Source organism: Armigeres subalbatus, chromosome 2, assembly GCF_024139115.2.
Source record: "Armigeres subalbatus isolate Guangzhou_Male chromosome 2, GZ_Asu_2, whole genome shotgun sequence".
Classification (NCBI taxonomy): Eukaryota; Metazoa; Arthropoda; class Insecta; order Diptera; family Culicidae; genus Armigeres; species Armigeres subalbatus.
The window spans coordinates 370992582-371014897 of NC_085140.1; the positions used below are offsets into that span (position 1 = coordinate 370992582).

A 22316-nucleotide genomic window follows, 5' to 3' on the forward strand; every position below is an offset into this window, starting at 1 on the left:
AGGCGTCAAAAATATGGGTTATTTGGGAAAGTTAACTTTGAATGAAATAAAAAATAGGTAGGCTTCCAAGGTAGATAGAAACAATTCTTCAAAGGCGTTGGATTGCCAATCAAGGATATTTTTGGGTAGAGAAAGGTTTCCGGCATCCTGAGAACCACATGTTCCATACTAGCTGCCAGTTAAAAAATCATTTAATAAATAAACGTAGAAGTAGCATAGGAACACTAAGGTAGCATAGGTCTATTACGAACGTTGAACCAAACAGCCGAAGGTAAAAAAAGAAGATCCAAGATAACCATTTGTCATGGGAGTTAAACCCGCATGTAAAGCACTTCAAATCTTCCCACATCAAAAGCACACAAATTATTATTAAGCCATTCGACACGATCGACCGGAAACGATTATGGCCCTTGATGGAGTCTTTATCGCAGTGTAATCGCATTCAACACGCGCAGATGCAACTCTCGCGTTTGCCGAAATTCCTTTGTTTAGCTGGTTCCTTCTTTAATTTTTGTTTTTTTTTTCTGATGCGTCGCAACGTGTTCCCCATCAGACAAGGGTGCGATTCCCGTGGTTGCCTTTGTTTGTCATCCCGAGACCGTCGTTTGTGGGTAAAAAAAAATGCTTGTCGCTGTTATATGCTGGTTCTTTCTAATGTTAGATTAAATGATATAAGTAATAGTTTGGACGCAATTAGATTCAAAATGATAAATATATAGGGTGGCTGTGCATAATTCATCAAAAATTCATCCAGGATTTATAAGGGGTTCGAATTCATTGATTTCTTTCAAAATGAAAAATATATAGGGTGGCTGTGCATAATTCATCAAAAATTCATCCAGGATTTTTAAGGGGTTAGAATTCATTGATTTCTCGGTTAACCTGAACTATCACAGCTTTTTAAATACTATTTGAGTTTTATTTGATTTTTTTTACTCATTGTTTCATTGACGTTAAAGGTCTTAATCGACCAAATCATGTAAAAAAACAATGTAGCTCATTTTTTCAAAAGATCCGGATCACCAGATCAGCAAATTATCTGACCATTTGTAAGGAAATGGCAAAATGAAAAGTTTATTGTGGATTCTTCACACGTATAATATATGCTTGTGAGCGAAAGAGCGGTGAAATTTTGGTATTTACAGACCAAAAACCAAATATTTCACCATGTTGCATTCTCCTAACGTTTTGTTCTAAAGATCCGATCCGGATCATTAGACTGAATGACCCAGATCTGAATCGTCCAACAAAGTGATCCATTTTGCACATCTCTAAGTCAGTGAACCACTTATGCACGTAACATAGATCCAAACACTCAATTCAGCATAGGCTGCAGGCTAAATATATAAGTATAGGCTAGCTTTTGAATATGTTTTTTTGCTTTGAAGTTAAAATATTTCAAGAATTAATAGCCAAAACTCTTGTGCACTTCTGAAATCCTTGCCATTATTGCGTTGCCAAAGAAAACAACGCATGAATGGCAATTTGTATGTAGTGTTTTAAATTGTCCTTTTTTCCTCTTTATGATCTATAACACAACAAATTTCAAATGTTCACCACTGTATAAACTAGCTCACTACATGATTGTCACAAGAAAGAGAAAATATATTAAATATTTGCGTTAATTTATTAAAATAAAATCGTGAAATGAAAATATTCATAGGAATAGAGTGTGAGTATTTGTGAAGCACACGATTAATAGATACCAGGGAGGATTCACGATTTGATCTTAGTGCAAGTTATTAACAAGATTGCCGAATGCCGGCGATGGCATCTATCTTTATATTATATAAAATTAGTTGAATTGCAAAAAAATCACTTTTGCATAGAAAAAAATGACGAAAAAATCTTTTTTTTTAATTCTTTATTAGAGTGATACGAAAAAATCACTTTTGCATAGAAAAAATAACGGATGAAATTTTTTTTTGTACTTAAATAGCCAGAATTGTTCTAAAAATAACGGTTTTGATTTATTATGATAAACAATTCCTAAAGACATTTCTTGGTTTGCCTGAAATCATGTCCGAAGGAAGTCCTGCAGGACTTCTGAAGGAATATCTGAAGAAAATTCTTAGAGCCTTGAGAAATTTCTGAATTTATCTTCGTCTGGAAGATTTTCTGAAGGAATCCCTGGAGAAAATTCCGAAGGAATTCTTGGAGGAATGTCCAAAGAAATTCTTTAAGAAATTTAATCATATCGGTAATTCCTTTAGGAGTTCTTTTGGAAATCTCTCTAGGAATTCGTACGGAGATATCTGAAAATTCGTCTTAGAATTTAGGAATGAAATGGCGGAGGAAATTCCTAAAGAACTACTAGATGAATTTCCGAGGGAATGGAATGTCTTACCTGAAAAAAAAAACAGTGGAATTGTTAAAATAATGCTCGAAGGAATTATGTAGAAATTTTTCCTGACTTGAGTATTGCTCTGTATACGGCGCCATCCAATATTACAGTCGAATTTAATTACCATTCTGCTTTCAATGCACTGCTGTGTGAAGGGCAGAACACAGAGGTGGTGGGCCCTTAAGCAGAGACATTTGCGCGAAGCCCGCGGGGTAGAGAGAATCTCCTTTCAACAGTGTAATCCAACAAACTAATAAATAGATTCGCAATCTTTTTTGAGCCTTTCATGAGATGGCTTTTTTGAGGAAGGGTGCGTCAAATCCATTGAAACTGTGGGGAAGTGACATTTTTAAAGGTAGACAATAGACATTTTTAAAGGTATTCCAAAAAGAATTTCTGAAGGAATTCGTGATGTAATTATCAGAATTAATATTAGGAGAGTTTTGAAGAATCTCCAAAAAAATTGGTTTCATTTATGGAGGTTTTTTAAAGGAATTCCTTGGGAAATTCCCGCTCGAATTCTTGACGGAATTTTTGAAGGTATACTAGAATGAGTTTCTTGATGACTTACCGAATAAATTCCTGAATGTATTCCCTTAAGAATTATTTGAGGTATTTACGAAAAAAAATCTGTAATAATTTCCGAAGGAACTCCTGCAGTAAGTTCCCAAGGAATTCTTGAGAATAATCGAATATCCGCAATCACGATATTTTGGGAATTTTTCTTTTTGCTTCTAGAGTCAAAACTGAATTTGTTTTACTACTGTCCGGATTTTAAAGAATTTCCTGGAGAAAATAAAAATGTCTATATAAATTCCAATAGCTGTTTGGAAATTCCATTCAAAATTCCTTCGTAAATTACTTTAAGATTTCCTTCGAATATTCCTTCAGAAACTCATTTAAAAATCCTGTTTGAAAATCTTTTCAGGATCTTCTTCGGTCATTCCTTTAACAATTGAGTCGTCAATTCCTCCAGCTCCAGGAATTTCTTCAAAAATCTCTTTAGAAAAGCCACCAGGAATTAACTTGGACATTCATCCAGGGATTTTTTCAGAAATCCCTCCGGAAAGGCATTTGTAATATTTTCAGAAATTCTTCTGGAACTTCCTCCAGGAAGTTTTTCGAAAATTCCTTCAGTAAACCATACAAAATTACTGCAGGAATAGTTCCGGAAAGAATTCGAATTTGGAGAAACTTTTTTAATGGAATTTTTGAAGAAATTTATAAAGGTATTTGAGTTTTAAACTTATTTTCAATTACAAAAAAAACACTTAAAAAACGGTTAAAAAATGAAGAAATTTACAAACAAAGAAGAAGAGAAGATTTTCCAATAGAACTTCTGAAGAGATAGAATTCTTAAAGTAATTAAAAAGGAAATTTTCGAAGGTCTACAGGAATTTCTGGAAGAGTTTCTAAATTCTTATAAGAATTTTTAATTCATATAAGACATTCGGAAAGAAGTCCTGAAGAAAGTTGTAAATAAATCCCTCTGTTTTGCTTTTCTGGTCATAGAATTTATAAAGCGGAGTGATTCTATAACATCCGACGTTTCGACACTTGGTTTGGGCCCAAACAAAGGGTCGAAACGTCGGATGTTGTAGAAACACTTCGCGTTATAAATTCTATGACCAGAAAAGCCAAAACAGAGGGATTTTTCGTTATCTACCTATGGTCGTTCCTAATATAAATAGTTGTAAATAAATTCCAGAGAGAAATTTCGAAAGAATACCAAAAATATCTTCTTAGACTTTCCGAAGAATGTTTTAAAAGATTTACTGGAAGATTTTCTATTAGAAATTCCTGACGAAATTTCTAAAAAAAATCCTAAATCAAATTCTGAAAGTTTTCTCTTAAATGGATTTTCGAATGTATTCCTAAAACAGTGTCCGTAGGTATTCTCATAGAATTGGGATTTTATATGGGTATTTTCTAAGGAATTCTTAAATGAATTTTCAAAGGAATCCCAAAACATAGTTTCGAATGAATTACTGAAGAAATTCCCAAAAGACTCCGTAAAGGAATTTCCGAAGCAATCCCTAAAGTAGAAGGAAATTCCTGGAGGAAAGAATTTCTGAAAAAATACCCTAATAAATTTTCAAGGGAATTGTCTTAGGAAAATTCTAAATTAATTCTTAGATTTCGTTTCTGGAATTTTCTGAGGAATATCTTGTACAAAAGCTCTAAAATTCATAAAAAGCATGATATGCCTTGCTGCGTGTTTTCTTCTCAACTTAAAATTCTTCTCGTCGATTCACGCTGCCGCCGCCGACTTAAAAATGACCTTACGCCGCCGCCGTTCACAAATACTTTGGCGCACAGGTCTACATCAAGGAAGAGCTTACTAATGTGTACGCTTTAAACTTCATCCGTAGTTTGGGGTAAATATTTTTTTTAGTGTTACCATGTTACCATATCAATCTAATAAAGTCATAAATATATGTTTTGGAGCAGGGACTATGTTTTAAGGGCTTGACGATCCCTCCCTACCAGGGATTGAATTCTAAAGAGAAAGAGCAAGTCTCTCATTTATCATCTCTGTATACATATACGATGTGTAGCATAGCGCGAGCAACTTTCTTGGCAAGTTGTCATGATAGAGAACTGATTCGGGATGTTCTACCCCATGATAAATGTCTTTTAGAAAGCTCCAAATGTGGGGAGCACTGGCTCTGATGATGCATTTCAACCTATTCTACACAGCTGTGCAGTAACCAACACGAAAAGAGCAAAAACAAAGCGAGAATCACCATTTTTCTGTGGGGGCTGCCTATCCGATTCTGTTTTTTTGCAATTGTATACAAGATTGATAAATTTGTTATCATGGCTTGTTATGATTCGGAACAGTTTTTGCCTCTCTTTTATCGTTGTTCGTTATCTATTGAGAGCGATTTCTGCAAACCCTGCTCCCTAGGCCATCTGCGAGCTGTGGCGCCTGCCTAGGATGTGGTGGGGTTTGACAGTGGGCTCTATTAAGCTTCTATAAAAAGCTGCATGTATCCGCAAGCAGGCTCCGCCAAAGCGACCGTGTGCCGCTCATAGCGCACAAGCTCAAGTCCTGGTGTTAGGTGGGGCGTTAAACACACCTGACACGACGGCCCTCCGGCGAGACAAGAGGTTTGCGCAGGCCCAATAAGCCGCCTTTAAAAACAACCATTACGAACGACATAGAAGATAGTCCAGGAGGAGATCGGCCGGCTGAATAACAATAAAGCCCCTGGGGTTGACCAACTACCAGAAGAGCCGTTTAAACACGGTGGTGAGGCACTACAGTTAAGAATTTTTCTTTCAGAAGATTCAAAAAAATATATTTTAAGCCAGAGCTCCTTCTTTATTTGAGGTTTACTTAAGACTGATATTGCTATGAGGTTAGTTCTAGATGGGAACTGCAGTGTGGGAACAATCGGATGTTTATGTTTATTAAATTATGCTGCATCTGTGATTTGGGTAGTCTGTTGATAATTCGGGTCTGGCAATCAATATTGGTTCCGAGAAAGTGATGATATGGCGTGAGCCATGAATTAACGGGAATTGGTTGTGAACGTGGGATTTTGTTGATAAAGCGGCTCGCGTTTGCAGTTAATTATGAATTGGGTCACGTCGCTGCTAACTCCTCCCTTCTTAAATGACTTCGTCCTCGAATTCTACAAGTTGATTGTCCGTAACGGTATTGGCGTGTTGAACAATGTTGGTAGTGCTTTCTTCCTAGCTTCAGATAATTCTTCTTGATCTTCAGTAGATGGTTTTGTTGAGGGTAGTAATGGTGTTGGTGCTAAACCCTTTATCATGATGGCCTCTGCATGCTTTAAAGTTTCCAGCGTCTATCGATGGTCTAACGTGAGTTTCCGTAAGTATTCCGCAGGTGGTTCATCAATGATGTATATTTCTTCTACGTGTTATCCTGTAGTTGGATGATATGTTCTTCTAGGTATGCTGATGTCATAGTTGGAATATAGTTCGCCGTTGATATGTATCGCAATTTGCGAATTGGATTAAAAATGAACCATTGCATTGAGTTACTAGAGTCTAGAGTACTAGAGAGTACTAGATTTGGTACAATTTGAAGTTACTTCGGCAACAGCGTTGTTGATAAGAATAGTTCCATCGTTTATTCTTTTGATCAGTCCTGTAGAATAGACTTTTTCAAAAGTACAATTTGAGTGCAGGCCAAGGATTAATTTATGTATGCATTCGTTGGCGTGGCTGAGCTGTGAACTTTCGCATAGAACGTAGTCATTTGATTCTTCGCAAGGTTCGCGTGCTTCAAATACATCGCTGAAATTTCGTTCGTTTCGATTTTAAGGACTTGATTAATTATATCTGTAATTTCTTGAATTCGTTGATCGATTGCTTTATAGATGCTTATTATTCTGGGAGATTAGCGCGTTGATTGATGAATTGATGACTCGAAGATCCTCAGCATCTGGGCTTGCCGGCAATCCATTTCGAAACTGTTCCGATTGTGTCCCATCTTTTCTGTCTTACAATAAATGGTTTTAGTTTCAGGAAAGTTTCGTATAATTTTTGGTATTTTATTTGGATTAATTCGTACAAAGAGTTAGCTGAAGAATTACTTTGTATATCAATATTTACATTAGAAATTGTATTACCAATTTGAACAAGATCAATAAGATGTACTATGCGAATGTATCCGGTTTTCACTTTAGCTTCTCCGATGGGTATAATAGCCAAGAGGTTGTTTGTTAGATCATGAATTTGGATTCTAGCCTATATGATAGACACGCAGATGGCGAGACTGAAAAGATACAAAAATAGGTTTTCAATGATTATTATTTTTCCTCAAATTGCATTTGTGTATCTTTCTATTGTTTGAATCTACGATGTATGTATTATGATCTTCTTTGACTTTTATCATAATATATTTGCTTTTTCTTTTATTATTGGTTTTGTTTTTTCGTATGCATAGCTGTTTGGTTCGTAATTTTTATATGTTTTGGTACAATGTTTTCATCTCTCTGTTTGAAGAGTTTTGTTACCTTTTCGTTGTTGTTTTTACCTCGCGATTTAGCCATTTCTTCGTAATGTCGCATTTTCAGTGGTTTCTCCAATATAAATATGTTTTGGCGTATTCTTAATGAATGAATATATCGAATTATTATACTTATGTGCGGCCTCTTGAATTAAATTGAATACAGTTTCATCCGGGTTAAAAGCTTTTATACATCTTGCTATTTCTCGGATAGTGGAGTGACATCTCTCTACTTGTCCGTTGGTTTCTGATCGATTTACGATTTACAGTATAAGTTGTTCCATCACATTGAAAACGAAAGAGCTTTCATTGTCAATTACTATTATGGCAGGGAGATCTCAATCGTATAGAGGTTGCAATAATACATCTTTTATGTCGGAAATGGATTTTGACTTGATAGGTATAATTTTCAAATATTTTGAGAATTTATCCATTGAAGATATGAACAGGAAGTTGGCGTTATACAGAAATATGTCTAGATGTACAATTTCTCCTGGGTATTAAGTTATGGGTGTTTTCACAGGAATAAATTTCTGTGGTTTTCTTTAGCATTCCGATGTGCAAAATTGTGTACATTTTTTACTTCCTCTAATTGCCTTTCTTCTTCCTTAATGTCGTAAATCGACTTATGATGGCGAAAATCTAGCTATGACGGTTTTTGGGTTGAATTGGGATTTATAAATTTCTTGGATGATTCCCATAGTAGGCTCGTCGATTAGAATTCCAATGAGCACTCCTGGGTTTAAAATTTTAAATGCCTTTGGAGTTTTGTTTTTAAGAAGTCTACTGAGAAATTTGGTTCTGAAAAAAGGTGTCTGTTATATTTTTCAAATGGGACATTAAACTCGTAAGATGAATTTGGTCCGATCTGAAAAATTAATTGATTTCGAAAAACATTGATTGGTGCTTCCGTTGAAGGTATGTAGGAACTGTCATCATCTTCGGCCGAATGTTGTGTGGGAGTTAATGAATTGATTTGGATGCGTGATAGGGGGTAACGGTATCAATAGTCGAAGTATTAGTAGATTCACAAAAGAAAATATTTTTTGAAAATTGATAATTATGGGAAGAGCACTGCTTTAATATCTTAGTCAATAGATAAACTAATAAATTTGCTAACAAAAATGAGATAGATGTCATTAAACATCAACAATTATCAAATATTGCTTGCACCACTATGGGTACACTGTTCCTTTAGTGGCGGTAAAATTAATTTTGGTTCCTATAGTGGTGCTATCCATTGGTTTCTTATGAGACTCGCCACTATTGGTACACTTGCACCACTATAGGTGCAAGGGGGTCAATTTTGTTAAGGAAAATCATTGTTTTCAATAGTTTTTCAAGCGAAATCTTAAGATAAGTTGCATTTAACAGGATATTTAAAGCACGACGCATCAACTGAAACCATCGTAAACTATATAAATATGATAAATCTCATTAAAACCCCACTACCTCCACTATTCGTGCTACCTCCACTAAGGGTACGGTTACCCTAATACATCGGCTACTACGTTGGACTTTCCTGGTTAATAACACATTTTCATAGTCGTGTTCTTTTCAGAAAGACTTCCATAGTTTTAGCTTCGCGTTAGGCCGTTACAAATATTTAATTTAAATTCTGGTGTTCAAAGGGTCAAGGGGGGGGATAATAGAAAATAAATATTAAAATGGAAAAAATCAATAAAACTCCTTGGATTTGTTAAAGAATGTTTCGAAAATCTTCAAAATTGTCCGATTTTTTTTGTTGCCCCCTCAAAATATTACTTTTGGGCAAAAAAAAACGAGGGGGGGAGACATAATTGTTTTTAAATATTTGTATCGGCCTTATTGTTTTTAGGTGAGAGAGTGAATGTCAGTGGTAAATGATCAGTAAATATTTTTAGTTTGGCTCCATATATGAAGTTCCTTAAGGTGTGGAAAGCTCATACAACTCCAAGCATCTTCTTTTCATTCGTTGCGTAGTTTTCCTCAGTCATGGAAAGAGTCCTTGAAATGAATATTATTGGTCTTTCTCCATCGTTGAATTGTTATGATAGCACAGCTCCAAGTGCTATGCCTGACGCATCTGTTGTAAGGATGAAGGGCTTATCGAAATCTGGAAAAGCTAGAACACCATTAGAAGATAATTTTCTTTCAATACGTTGAATGAATTTCGCGCTTCTTCGTCTAAACTGATAGAAAAGTTTTTGACTGATTTTTTGGAGATCTGGCGATGGCCATCCTCCCTCTAAAGAGTTTTGTTAAGGGTTTTGCGGTTTTTGCATAATCCCTAACAAATCACCTATAATAGCCCGAAAGACCTAAAAAGGATCGTAGGACTTTTAAGTTCTTCGGTTCTGGATATTTTCGAATGAATTCTACTTTTTTCATGTTGGGTTTTAATCCCTTTTCCTAAGAAATCCCTAAGAAATTCGGATTTATCCGGTTGAATCTTAACCTTCCTGTGCGACGGTGCGACTCGCACCGTTGTAAAAAGAGATATTCCACAGTTCTTGCTCTGCTATAACCGTAGGTGGCCAGAAGGCGGCCTTCCGGAAAATCCGGAACGTCCGTAAAAAATGGTCTTTTTGTGGAGTTCGTCCTAGAGCAGCGCAATTTTTTCTAAACCTTTTTGATGAGGATGTTTGAGCTAAAACACATTTCTCACAATGCTATGACCGCAGGTGGCCACCAGGCGGCCTTCCGGAAAATCCGGAACGTCCGTAAAAATGGTCATTTTGTGAAGTTCGTCCTAGAGCAGCGCAATTTTTTCTAAACCATTTCTGATGATGATTTTGGAGATATTCCACAGTTCTTACTCTGCTATAACCGTAGGTGGCCACCAGACGGCCTTCCTTATAATCCGGAACGTCCGTAAAAATTGTCATTTTGGAAAAATTGTCCTAGAGCAGCGCATTTTTTTCTAAACCATTTCTGACAATAACCTTGGAGTTAATTCGCAGTTCTCACTCACCTATGGCCGTATGTGGCCACCAGACGGCTTTCCGGATAATCCGGAACGTTCGTAGAAATGGTAATTTTGAAAAATGTATCCTAGAGTAGTGCAATTTTTGTAAACAATTTCTGATGGTGATATTCGAGTTAATACACAGCTCCTACTCTGCTACGACCACAGCGGCCAACAGGCCTTCCGGAAAATCCGGAACATCCGTCAAAAATGGTCATTCTATGAAGTTCGTCCTAGAGCAGCGCAATTTTTCTAAACCATTTCTGACGGTGATTATGAGGAAATTCACAGTCATTACTCTGCTATGACCGCAGGTGACCACCAAATGGCCAATGGGATAATCCGCAACGACCGTAGAAATGGTAATTTTAGAAAGTTTTTCCTAGAGCAGCGCAATTTTTTTTTAAAACCATTTCTGACGGTGATCTTGGAGATATTTGAAAGTCTAAATCAGCTATGACTACAGGTGGCCACCAGACGGCTATCCGAATAATATAGAACATTTTGTCATTTGTCATTTTGGATGGTCCGACCTAGAGTAGTGCAATTTTTACTAAGACATATTTGATGGTTCATATACACTAGCGCTGCCTTAAGGCTGAATTCTGAACTAAACAGTATCTCAACATATTGGTTTCCAATCTTCAAACAACTTTGTAGAAGACGGCAGCTTTCTTATTCCCACAGATCTATGACTGCAGGTGGCCACCAGACGGCCTTCCGAATAATTTAGAACATCCGTAAAATGGTCATTTTGGATGGTCCGTCCTAGAGTAGTGCAATTTTTTCTAAGACATTTTTGATGGTGGTCTTAGTGTTAATTCACAGTTCTTACTCTGCAACGACCGCAGGTGGCTACCAGACGGCCTTTCCGCAAATCTGGAACGTCCGTGAATGGTCGTTTTGTACAGTTCGTCCTAGACCAACGATTTTCTTCTAAACCATTTCTGATAATGACCAGGAAGTTAATCAATGCTCTTTACCATAAAATATTGTATAGAGTTTTCCACCTTCGCCAAAGGTATAATAATAGCCCAAAAATATATGTACTACGCAAACCAATGAATGGCGAATTTTATCATAATAATACTTAAATAGTAGTCATTGATGATAATAACCACAAGGGGGTCCCGTAGCGTAGTTGGCTACACGTTCGCCTTCCAAGCGAATGGTCATGGGTTCAATTCCCAGCTCCTCCACCAAACCCTCGTCAGTCGTCGGATCCGCAGCCCATACGGTGGCGTTTGGGATACGCGCCTTACCGTCCCAGCTGCCTGATGACGACTGACAACTTGTTCTTCTCGGAGGCATTCCTCCAACGTTACCCGAATTAAATGGCAACCGAACAATGCAACGATCATTGAATACACGACATGGACAAACGGACACAACGGCAACTTTCTAAATCCCCAGATCCCAAGATTCGAAGAACTGATATCTCATATTCAATAGCACCTCATTGCGGATGAATTTTGAATTATTCATTTCCAACATATTGGTTTCCAGTCCTCGAACAATTTTGTAGAAGACGGCAATTTTCTAATTTCCATAGATCCTGAAATATCGAACTAAACTGATCTCTCATATACACTAGCGTCGCCTTATGGCTTAATTCTGAACTAAACAGTTTCTTAACATATTGGTTTCCAATGCTCGAACAACTTTATAGAAGATAGCAACTTTCCAAAACCAATAGATCCCGAGATATCTAACCAAACTAATAACTCATATACACTAGCGCTGCCTTACGGCTGAATTCTGAACTAAGAAGTTTCTCAACATATTGGTTTCCAATCCTCGAACAACTTTGTAGAAGACGGCAACTTTCTAATTCCCACAGATCCCTAGATATCGAACCAACCTGGTATCGGTAGTTGTAATGTTTGCTTTAACTCTGGTTGTGAATGGTAACTTTTCATCGGGGGGTTGGAATAAGTCTCGAAATTTTTTCAGAGGTTTATTAAGTTCAGTTTTCTGGTGTACTTCTAGGTGATCATTGCGAATTTGAATTTTGTTAACTTCTTGCAGTTTGCATTGAAGCAGAGGAATAACACATTTATTATTAAGAATAAGTTTTTCTTTGGAAGTGTCTCTGACGGCTTTCAGTTCCTTTAGAGTGTCATGACCTATGATAGCATCGAACGATTTTAATTTATCCATGTGGAAAACTTTTACTTCTAATTCAGAGTAAGGTCTGAAGAATTTAGCCATTGAGAATTTGTCAATTTTGATATCTCCGCCAACAAATGAAACCGAAAATGGTTTCCTGACGTCGTGAGATATACTTGCGAATTTAGAGTGAATAAAAGTTTTAATTGACCCTGTGTCGATCAGTATTTTCAATGGTTCTCCGAATCTATCATAGAATAAGAAATATGGCAGAGTAGAGTTTATCCTAAAAAATATAAGTTCTGCCTTTTCTTCAACTTCTTCGATTGGTGCGTTATTCATCTCCTGTTGGGCCTCGACCGTTTTCGAATATCTTTCGAATGTTTGCGTTGGCTCGGGGTAGTATTCTTCGTCTTCAGATGGAAAGAAATCTGATCTCTCGTTGACTGGCTCATCAACATCATCATTGATGTATTGGTAATTTCCGGTAGGCACGTGGAATAATTAGTGGACGTTTAAGTGGGGGTCTTTGTTGATTGGATAATTGGGATCTGTTTGAGTAATTGACGTTTGCCGTCCGCATAGATATATCCGTGTTTAGGGTCTGGGGCTCTAAATAGATTTCTTTGTAAAACTTGAGGTGGAGCTATGCAGGTTTGTCTTGGGGTGCCTGTGGGAAAAGTAAATAATTGCTAGATGTCGATGGCATCTGTTCACTAATAAATGGTGCTTGTTTTGGAGGATAGTAATATAAACGTGGATGAACGATTGGTCGCATCGGTACTCTTGGTGGATGATTTGGTTTAAGTGGCAAGGGTGGCATCACATTTCTGGGTCTCGCATGTAATTCTGGAACTTTATGACTAGTAATGTTTGTAGTAAGAATATGCGTGAGCGTCTAGTCCACGGATGAAGGCGTCAATAGCTTTTCAATTATAAGTACGTGTCAATCATGGCCTTCTTAGCTTCGGGGTGGTATAACATAACATGGTATTTATTTTTATCGTCAATTGTACTCCTAGCGGTAGGAGTGTATCTTTGCACAAGTGTTTCTGCATCTTGAATGAAGAAACTAAGTTCAATGAGATCACCGGTAAAAGATGGTAGTCCCTTGACTAGGTCGGGGATGCCCTTTATCGAATCGAAAATCGGCTTATAGGAGACCCATCGGCTCTTACGAGATAAAGTGGAGGATCTGAGTAATATTCCTGGTTTGAGGCTGTCGTTACCTCTAGGGTATCCTAGATACCCTAGTATATCCGGTTAACTGTCTAATCTGGTCAATAAATTGTTCCATTTTTGATAATAAATTCAAGTGGTAATTGTTTTAAATAAAGCGATCGTTTAACGTGCGATTTCTCACGTAATTTATAATTAAAAGTAGTGGGGATTATTTATAACAGCACTTTTATTTTAAACTATTTTTCACGTTTCACTTTTTTCTTTCTAAATCGGTATGATGAAAAATATAATTGGTTTACTTACAATATAAGTCTGGACATCTCCTGGGGACTCCAAAAGATTGCGGGATTAAAGCCTGTCGCTCTTCGTGGCTCTAACGTGGAAGATGTCGATGGCTGCGGAACGCGTGTCCAGTTGTCGAATCCTATTACTTCCTATTACCGGGTACGGTAGAGACTCGTTGGGTTGGGACCAGAAGCGTGTCTTCTTCCTTCTCAGTACGGTAGCGTGATCCTTTTCAGCCAGGGCGAGTGGTTAGCCGTTCTGGTCTACTGGTGGCGCTGGTCCGTACGGCTGCGTGATATCCTCTAACAGATCACTGGTTCCTGGTGATATGGTGTTTCTTTCGACTTAGCGTCCACGCAACTCTAACGTTGTGGGTGGACTAAGCTTGTCTCTAGATCACTAAAACTTCACTTTTTACTTGCACTACTCCTGGTCCCTATTCGAGCGCCAGTTGAGAATTCTCCTTTCAGAATTTTCAAAAAAATATATTTTGAGCCAGAGCTCCTTCTTTATTTGAGGTTCACTTAAGACTAATTTACAAATCATCTTATTGCTATGAGGTTAGTTCTAGATGGGAACTGCAGTGTGGGAACAATCGGATGTTTATGTTTATTAAATTATGCTGCGTCTGTGATTTGGGTTTCATTCATTTATTTAGTCTACATCTAAACAGATAACACTGAATCAACAATTTGACGCCACAATACACGGTTCGAGGCCGCATCTCTCCATCCTCGTATACGCTCCACGCTCGTGATTTGGGTAGTGTGTTGATAATTCGGGTCTGGCAATCAGTATTGGTTCCGAGAAAGTGATGATATGGCGTGAGCCATGAATTAACGGGAATCGGGTGTGAACGTGGGATTTTGTTGATAAAGCGGCTCGCGTTTACAGTTAATTATGAATTGGGTCACGTCGTTGCTAACTCTACGGCTAGTAAATTTCGCTGCTGCCAGAGGGATGGCCATGAGTAGCATCTACTTTGCACGAAAGAACATCCGAAAGCACACCTGGAGACACCCGAATGGTAAATCTTGCAATAAGATAGACCATGTTCTGGTGGATGGGCGCCATTTCTCGGATGTTATCGATGTGCGGACATTTAGAGGTCCGAACATTGACTCTGATCACTATCTCGTTGTCAGTAAAATTCGATCCCGGTTGTAAACTGTATTGAATGAAAGATCACAGCGAACGATGCGTTACAATATCCAATATACATATATCGATTGTCGGCGGAAGGAGTACCGGCTGAGTACCGCCAGAAGCTCGACGAACGGATAAGTGCAATCAACGTTAGCGATCCATGGAGCGGTGAGCACAACAGCACGAGAAGTGGTAGGCACTGCACAGAGGCGACCCAGGACGGGTTGGTTCGATGTGGACTGTCAGAGAGTGACAGACGATAAGAACATTGCCAGAAGCCGGATGTTGGTGTCGGGTACCCGATCGAATAGAGATCGGTACAAGGAAGCAAGAGCAGCCGAAAAACGAACCCCCCGCAGGAAGAAAAAAGAGTGTGAAGAATAAGTGATTACCGAGGAGCAGAATGATATGCGGAGGTTTTATGAGTGCGGAGAAAGACAGCCCATCTCCCGTCATGTGCAACGACCAAGAAAGGAATTTGCTGACAGATAAAACCGAAGTGGCTGCCAGGTGGAAGCAACACTTCGAGACTTTGTTGAATAGTGGAAGTGACGGTGCATCGGTGAACAGAATAAATATTAGCGACGATGGACATGCTGTGGAGTCGCCTACACTAGATGAGGTTAGAAAAGCTATTAAAGAGCTGAAAAACAATAAGGCTGAGGGGAAGGACCAGCTCCCGGCTGAACTTCTCAAACATGGCAAATATGGGAAGACGAGGAATTGCCTGCTAGCTGGTTGGACGGCCTCATTTGCCCTTCCTTTAAGAAAGGGCACAGACTGGAGTGCGCCAATTACCGAGGAATAACCCTCCTTAATTCGGCGTACAAAATTATGTCCCGTATTCTGTTCAACAGATTGAGACCGCTTGAAGAGTCCTTCGTCGGCGAATACCAAGCAGGTTTTCGTGAAGGCTGATCAACGACGGATCAAATGTTACCCTGAGACAAATCCTTGATAAATTCCGGGAGTATAACTTGCAGACACATCATCTTTTTATTGATTTCAAAGTACGATTTTAAACGTATGATTCAATGAAATGGAATGAATTGTGGCAAATAATGCTCGAACAAGATTTTCCGGCGAAACTGATTGGCTGAGTCGTATAACGTTGGACGGATAGAAATCAAGTGTAAGGGTTGCGGATGAAATATCAACATCATTTGTTACCTTAGATGGATTGAAGCAGGGTGATGCATCGACTGTTCAATAGAGCGCTCGAGGGAGCGATTAGGAGAGATGGTGAGCAAAAAAGCGGTAGCATTATCACAAGATCACATATGCTTCTAGGATTTGCGGACGATATCGATATTATCGGGATTGATCGCCGCAGTCTAGAATGGGACGGTTTTGTCGTGAACCGATCATTGTGAGATATCCTAGTGTGAGATGTGAGCAAAATGATAATCTAGTAAACCATAAAAATCATAAATATTTGTTAATCTATTGCAATTCATCAATGATTACATGTTGTCATCAAGCTACGAAATATACCGTAACTATTTAGGCTAACTTTCATGCTTATTTGTGAGCGGCCCTCCTTAGCCGTGCGGTAAGTTGCGCGGCTACAAAGCAACACCATGCTGAGCGTAAGTGGGTTCGATTCCCGGTTGATCTTGAAAATTTTCGGGTTGGAAATAGTCTCGACTTACCTGGGCATAAAAGTATCATCGTGTCAGCCTCATGATATACGAATGCAAGAATGATAACTTGGCTTAGAAACCTTTCAGTTAATAACTGTGGAAGTTCTTGAATCACACTAAGGTGCGAGGCGGCAATATCCCAGTGGGCGATGTAACGACCCAGTCGAACAAAACAAATACTTACATTTCTGTCGAACAAACTTTTCCATAAGTATACTTATATTATCCCATTTCTTCACTCAATATATCTCACTGACAAAAAGTGTATATTGCCTTATAAAAGCACTCGAGGCAAGAAACCCAAATAAGCTTCATATCATGTGCCGGTTACAAGAAACTTTGCTTTATTTCACGCTTGGTAAAGTCGGAAATTAATATATTCCGTTGCATAGCTGGGCTGTTAACGCTGCAGGATGGAGCACACGGGGCACAAACGACATCGTCGTCAACGACGTACTCGGAACACAGGTATGATGTAGTCAAGTCACTGACAACGATAGCATTCGACTGTAGATAGCTTTGTTTTTGTACGGTGGCTGGCAGCATGCAATACTTAAAAGCTTTCTGCCTTCATGCTTCCCTGACATGCAAACCACCCCCGACAACGATGACGACGATTTGTTTTGGCTTTGCTGCGAAAAGCTGAGTCGAATGATGGATGAGCAGAAGCCGGTCTTATGGCGGGTGGCGCTTTCGTAACCCGCATGTCGGTAGTCGTCGGTAGCTTGCAACAACATACAGTTGCATGCATTCGTTTCAGATTTATGAACTGGTTTGCACTACCCGAAGCACTCACCCTTCGAGCACTCGCCAAATGAAAGCGTTTAATATCGAATCGGAAGTTAAGTGGCGAAAAAATGTATCCGATGGACACGCAATGCTCTGTATGCGGTTTAATGTTGGCACTGCATAATTGTGACTCACCGAACTGAATAATACCTGCCAGATATGCTACTTGCAACAAAGAAAAACATCGCGATGGCTCGAGCCAGTTGATGTCATAATGTTTTATGCTGTGCACAGATGGTCGCGACCTCAATAACGGCTGAGAAAGGTATGCCTTCTGATCGTGAGAAATGACGAATGCATTCCTTTTGATGAATTTGTCGATGATGAATCAGTCCAGCCTCACGTTGTGACTCATTGTGGCGTAAAAGCGATCGATTTTGATTCAATCTCCGGCAAACATCTGATGATAAATTGGGAATAATTACTACATCGGTCTAGGAATTAGTACGAATTAGTTGATCAATTAAGGAAACCTCGCCCGTCAAATCCCCAAAGTATACGAAAATCAGCACTAATTAATTGAAGCAATTAGTGTGGCAACGTGACAGACAGCTTACATATCGAGAACAACAAAAACCGAATTCGAAAGGCACCTGTTTGGCCATGACTTTCCACAGCCGCTGGATCGGCCGCAACCACAGAGAGCCGTCTATCGCCTGGAGGCATATTAATTTTTGAACTTTATTGCATGGCAGGCTCGGTTTGCATCTCCAACCGCTTGCGCCAACTACATAAATGATCTAGAGTGCAGCAAAGTATCCACCGCGTAGATCAGCGGGTGCTCGAAAATGGTCGTGTTCGACCTGCTCCAATCTTGGGGTGGCAAGTTGTCAGACGCCTATTTTTTTACGGTACAGGTATTAATGTTATATTATATTATTGCCTCCTGTGCGAATGTGGACTGACTAGACTTGATCTCAGACATTGCGTGCGGTCGCGTTCGGTCGGGGTGTTCCACTGACATTGAGCCAAGTGAGAGAAGTTATCCTTGGATGGCGCGAAAAAGTGAAACAGTTTAGGAGTGAGATATTAACACTGGGTCGCTGGTAATATGACTTAAAGTTGTCTTTGTGCAATATTCAATAATGATGGATATTAATAGTTCTTTAAGCAATTCATTTCAAACAAATCTTTTCTTCAGCATGAGTTGTACGTTTCATATACCATATTTTTTTGGCGAGTTTGTCGGAACCAATATTCATTTTCGGATCGATGATAATTATATTTACCCTGAATCAAGGGCCAATTCAATACAACTTTGGATATCCAAAATCCTTAATTTGTCATTCTGACATTCTGCTTTGGGTATTTTTATTATTCCTCTGGAACGTTTGTAAAGTCTTCTAGAAAAGATGGTTTTTTTTTTTGTTGATTGAAGAAACGTATCATGACACTTTAGATCCACCAATTCCTTTATATGTCATGCGGTTTCTTTTGAAAATCATATTCTCATTAATATAATGCATTTCTAAGGAATGTCATGTCATCCGTTACGCATCACATCTCCCTCCGCTGAACGTGAGAAATCAAACATATAAGATCACCCTTCCGTTACGAAACCAGCCAAGTGAAAATTCTACCTTACATTAACGTCTTGTTCTCAAAACCATGATAGCCTACGATGCTTTAATGTTCCAGTTAAAAACTCTTGCCCACACCCCATGAGGGTGAGATCGGTCCGAGAAGAAGAAAATTGCCTTTGTTTGAATTTCAAAAAATGATACTCACACCTCGAGGTCGCGCAGTCGGAAACCAATCCCAAAGCTTCTCCCACATTAATGAGGTGTGGTGGCAGTTCGGCTAAACATTCACTCCGGTTGATGATGATTACGTGGGGTCATAATTTCTCGCAGAAGTGTGAATCGAACAAAGCTTGTGGAACAAATGCTTATTTCGTTCTCGTCGTAGGTCCGTGGCGATGGTTCCGTGAAATAGATGCGCCAGTGTTTTTATTTGTTCGCGTCAAAGATAGTTTTTTTTTTCGGGGGACACCGCTCAAAGCAATTAATTCAAATTACAAGCCTAGAAATAATATATTGCGCTTGAAAAACACAGGATACTCGCCTGGGAATCGTTACTCTTTTTTGCCGCAACGGTGATTCTAAAATTTGTTCTCAGTCCCTCTTTCAAAAACGAATCGTCTTCATTCAAATGTGTCTGGGTCAAAGTCAAGCAACGAGGAACCAATCACTTGTCGCCGGATCTTGGTCTGGTACTTCATAAGAAACACCTCTAGATCTGAAGTGAGCGAAAATCAATAAAAAACGATCCAAAACAAAGACCGCCGAACAAAAGAGACTAATGCCTTCGCCGCCTGCAGTTTCGCTTTGGTAGCACTTGATCGGCATTAACTTGTTAAATATCAAAATAATCACCACTCTTGTTGTTCACACTATTCAAAGCACTCCAGCAAAGGTGTTTACCAGCAAAGCTTTTCTGAATGGTTGGATATTTGTTCCGAGATCGACGATACGACAACGCTGCTATTTTGTTAACAAACACTTCTATATTTCGTATGCCTCCGACCTTCTAATCGACAAATCTCGCAAAAGCTGCATTATCTCTCCCACTAGTGGCGGGTTTTAGTTTCGAGGCAGACATCACCATCCGCGATTTTTTTTTCCAATTTCAGAGTCGAATCGAATTGGTTTGGATAATTTATGCGTTTACCACATTAACCAGTGGAATCGACTGCGACAGCGAACGTAAACAAATCGCACATTGATATTCAGCTTTTGTTTTGGTAATTGTTTCCTACGTGAACGAAGTACAGATGCAGCATAACCTCAGAGCCGAATCAGCGCGCGGCGATGGCGGTCTTTGCGGGGCAATCGAACTTGATTAATGGTTTCATGCTCAGCTGTTTGTAGGTTATAATGGTTTCTATTTCGGCTAGTTGCACTTATGCTGCCGCCATGTGGTACTCAATAAAAGCCAAGGATGTTTGAATTTAATGTTGGGGTTGAAACACAACGAGTAGTATTCGAAGCACGTAGATCACTTCGAGCCAGGGTTATCGGTAATGTTGACCCGTGTATGGGTTTCAGCTAAGCTTATGTGCTGTCTACTTTGGTTAATTTATACTTGTTGGATTGCATAAATTGGAACTGTTCCTTTAGTTCCTGTTTTGGAAGACTGTTTTTTTTCAAAGTGAATGTTTTTCTAGCTGTTTTTGTAGGTAGAGACAATCTGGTAATATCCAAAGTATTCCTGTATTACCATCTTTTAATAATTAAAAACTAATATTCATTGAGAACACGTTTTCCACTTTTATACGCTAGTTGCTTTGTGATAAGGTGCGCTGTTTAATGCAGATCATGATCAAGTTGGATTAGAAGCCTCTCGAAAGGATGAAAGCAGGACCTGAAATAAATATTGATTCGTTCTGATCTTTCAGTACCAAAATCTTATCTTCTAATGCTTGAACTGTAAAAAAGTTGATATCGTCATTCATTATTGCTCTACAATTAACTAAATTTAAAACTGGATTTGCTCGGGATTGAAAAGGAAAATATGAAATTAAATGTCCAATGCTGGAGCTTATAATACCACGGTATCGTCATACATTATTATTTATTACTAGCAGACCCGACGAACTTCGTTTCGCTTGAAAGCGATTTATACTCTGATTAGTTATCGAGTTATGTCGAAATTTCTGTTTCATTTGTATGGGAGCCCCCCTTTCCAAAGAAGGGATGGGCCTCGAACTATCTTAAGAACCTTCCCCGGCCCCAAAAACCTTTGCATACAAATTTTCACGCCGATCGGTTCAGTAGTTTCCGAGTCTATAAGGTTCAGACAGACAGAAATTCATTTTTATGTATATTACTAGCAGACCCGACGAACTTCGTTTCGCCTGAAAGCGATTTATACTCTGATTAGTTATCGAGTTATGTCGAAATTTCTGTTTCATTTGTATGGGAGCCCCCCTTTCCAAAGAAGGGATGGGCCTCGAACCATCTTAAGAACCTTCCCCGGCCCCAAAAACCTTTGCATACAAATTTTCACGCCGATCGCTTCAGTAGTTTCCGAGTCTATAAGGTTCAGACAGACAGAAATTCATTTTTATGTATATAGATTATTATTTATTCAGACTAAGGCCGAAGTGGCCTGTGCGGTATATAAGAGTCTTCTCCATTCGGCTCGGTCCATGGCTACACGTCGCCAACCACGCAGTCTACGGAGGGTCCGCAAGTCATCTTCCACCTGATCGATCCACCTTGCCCGCTGCGCACCTCGCCTTCTTGTGCCCGTCGGATCGTTGTCGAGAACCATTTTCACCGGGTTACTGTCCGACATTCTGGCTACGTGCCCGGCCCATCGCAGTCGTCCGATTTTCGCGGTGTGAACGATGGATGGTTCTCCCAACAGCTGATGCAATTCGTGGTTCATTCGCCTCCTCCACGTACCGTCCGCCATCTGCACCCCACCATAGATGGTACGCAGCACTTTCCTTTCGAAAACTCCAAGTGCGCGTTGGTCCTCCACGAGCATCGTCCAGGTCTCGTGTCCGTAGAGGACTACCGGTCTAATTAGCGTTTTGTAGATTGTCAGTTTGGTACGGCGGCGAACTCTATTAGATCGGAGCGTCTTGCGGAGTCCAAAGTACGTACGATTTCCAGCCCCTATGCGTCTCCGAATTTCTCTGCTGGTGTCATTTTCGGCAGTCACCAGTGAGCCCAAGTACATAAATTCTTCTACCACCTCGATTTCGTCACCACCGATGCAAACTCGCGGTGGGTGGCTCACATTGTCTTCTCTTGAACCTCTTCCTATCATGTACTTCGTCTTCGACGTGTTGATGACTAGTCCGATCCGCTTAGCTTCCCTCTTCAGTCTGATGTAGGCTTCCTCCATCTGCGTGCCATAATATCTCTTCGTATT

General features: G+C 39.3%; 1 protein-coding gene and 1 long non-coding RNA gene across 7 annotated transcripts in view; one reads left to right on the top strand and one right to left on the bottom strand.

Moving 5' to 3' along the window:
* The window catches only part of LOC134213073 (tyrosine-protein kinase Btk), a 337863-nt gene that overhangs the window by 281217 nt on the left and 34330 nt on the right, over positions 1 to 22316 (top strand). The window lies entirely within an intron of this gene.
* LOC134217230 (uncharacterized) lies at positions 6677 to 14291 on the bottom strand. The gene is made up of 3 exons (XR_009980956.1): positions 13873 to 14291; positions 6952 to 7097; positions 6677 to 6817 (listed from the first exon to the last, which is right to left on the bottom strand). It is a non-coding gene; the product is annotated as an uncharacterized LOC134217230 (long non-coding RNA).